This window comes from Otolemur garnettii, unplaced genomic scaffold (assembly GCF_000181295.1).
Source record: "Otolemur garnettii isolate 467f Iridium unplaced genomic scaffold, OtoGar3 scaffold00021, whole genome shotgun sequence".
Classification (NCBI taxonomy): Eukaryota; Metazoa; Chordata; class Mammalia; order Primates; family Galagidae; genus Otolemur; species Otolemur garnettii.
In genome coordinates, this window is record NW_003852416.1 from 22,803,204 (window position 1) to 22,805,871 (window position 2,668).

The following is a 2,668-nucleotide window of genomic DNA, read 5'->3' on the forward strand; positions in this document are numbered from 1 at the left end:
AAAAAAAAAAAAAAAAAAAAGATGCTCAGTGAGGCTGGGTGCAGTCGCTCACTACTGTAATATCCCAGCACTCTGGGAGGCCGAGGCGGGTGGATCTCTTGAGTTCAGGAGTTCCAGACCAACCTGAGCTAGAGCGAGACCCCATGTCTAAAAAACAGCCAGGTGTTGTGACAGGCGCCTGTAGTCCCAGTTACTCAGGAGGCTGAGGCAAGAGAGTCACTTGAGCCTAAGAGTTTGAGGTTGCTGGGAGCTATGATGCCACAGCACTCCACTGAGAGCAAGAAAGTGAGACTTTGTCTCAAAAATAAATAAATAAATAAAAGATGTAGGGAGCCTTGGGGAATGTGGTCTCTTTCTAGAGGTCAGATATCTATAGGTCATAGAGATGGCATCAAAAGTGGCCTTGGCAAAGTTTCCCAGGGTGGCAGTGCTACCCCCAGCTGTGTGGTACCAGTCATTAATACCAGCCCAATATCTTGGGCATAGGGGCCCAGACAATGCCAGTTCCTCTAGAGGCAGGGGAAAGATACACCAGCACCGAGCCAGTGGCCTGTCATTTGCAAGGGACAACATGGGGCTTGCCAGTCTTATTCCCCCAGTAGCCTGTCCACATGGAGACAATAGAGAGATTGCGCAGGATACTGGCCTCTCAAATGGCAGTGGCTACTTCCTTAGAGCACTTAATATCTAGACCAATGTGACCATTGTAGTCTCCAATGGCAACAAACACCTTGAAATGGGTCTACTAGCCAGCACTGTTTTTGTATGTTGATTCTGTACCCAGCAACATAACTGAATTTATTAGTTTTGGTGAAGCCTTTGGCATTTTCTATATATAGGATTATATCATCTGCAAACAGGCAGTTCTACTTCTTCCTGTCCAGTTCAGATGCCTTTTGTTTCTTGTTCTTGATTGCTCTGGCTAGGATTTCTAGTACTACGTTGAACAGAAGTAGTGGGAGTGGGCATCCTTGTCTTATTCTTGATCTTAGAGGAAAAACTGTTCGCTTTTTACCATTTAATATGATGTTAGCTGTGGGTTTGTCATAGCATATGGGTTTTATTATGTTGAGGTACATTGATTCTATACTTGCTACTTTATTGAGAGTTTTTGTCATAAAAGGGTGTTGAATTTTATCAAATTTTTTGTGCCTATTGAGATGATGTTTGTCTTTCATTCTGTTAATGTTTATGTCAAACTAAAAAATCTGTACACAGTGAAGGAAACAAGCAACAAAATGAAAAGGCAACCTACAGAATGAAGTTTGCAGTTGGGTCATCATAGCACACTACAGCCTTAAACTCCTGAGTTCAGGTGATCCTCCTGCCTCAGCCTCCCAAATAGCTGGGACTACAGGTACATGCTACCATGGCTGGCTAATTTTTCTGAGTGTCTTTTTTTTTTTTTTAAGAGACAAAGCTAATATCAAAGTTCTGGACTTAAGGGATCCTCCCACTTTGTCATTCCAAAGTGCTAGGATTACAGGGATGAGCCTCTGCACCTAGCCTGACCTTGACATTTTTAGGAAAACAGGCCAGTTCTTTTGTAGACTATCCTTCAGTATGGATTTGTATGATATTTCCTTCTGATTAGATTCAGGTTACATAGTTTGGACAGGAATATCACAGAAGTAAGGTCATGTCTTTTCCAGTGCATCATATCAAGAGGAACATTATGACAATTTGTCCCAACATTGGTGACGCTAACTTCGATCCTTTGATTAAGTTGATATCTAGTAGGTCTAGCCACAGTAGTGACCACTTTTTCCTTTAGAATCAATAAATAATTTGTGAGGAGACAGTTTTTAATCTGTATAAATACCCTATTCATCAATAAACTTTTGCAGACTAGTTTTGGTAGGCACTGATGATTTTCTAACTATGCCATTCCTTCTACATTTATTAGTTGGCATTCTCCTATAAGGGAGGGCTTTCTTCTCTCCATGTTTATTTATTTAGTTATCTTACTACGGACTTAGGAATTCTTTTTTTTGAAACAGAGTCTCACTATGTCGCCCTTGGTAGAGTGCCATGGTGTCACAGCTCACAGCTACTTCAACCTCTTGGGCTCAAGTGATTCTCTTCCTTCAGCCTCCCAAGCAGCTGGGACTACAGGCATCTGCCACAATGCTTGGTTATTTTTTAGAGATGAGGTCTTGCTCTGGCTCAGGCTGGTCTCAAACTCCTGAGCTTGGGCAATCCACCTGCCTAGGCCTCCCAGGGTGCTAGGATTACAGGCTGAGCCACCTCGCCTGGCCTGACTTATGTATTCTTATTTTATCATATTATAATTTGTTACTATTATATTTTGTTTTGCTGCTTAACTACTCCACATTTTGCCAATGGGAGCCCTTTTAAACTGAATCCTGGTCCTTTGATGTCTCCGCTATTCTTTGAGTGCTTCCTTACTTTTGGGCACGACAAGATATTCCAGGTTCATCTTGAAGTTTTTCAACCTAGTTCTGGAATCAACCATTTCCCCAAGGAGCCAAGTTCCTTTCTGTAGAGAATGGTATTGAGAAGTCAGTATCTGGGTACTAAGTGTGCTTATTCCTACCAGACTACCATGATGCCTAGGCACTTCCCTTAGACAGGACCAGGGACTGTATGCTGGAATGTGCTTGTGCATATACATACACGTGCATACATGTACACACACATAAACATA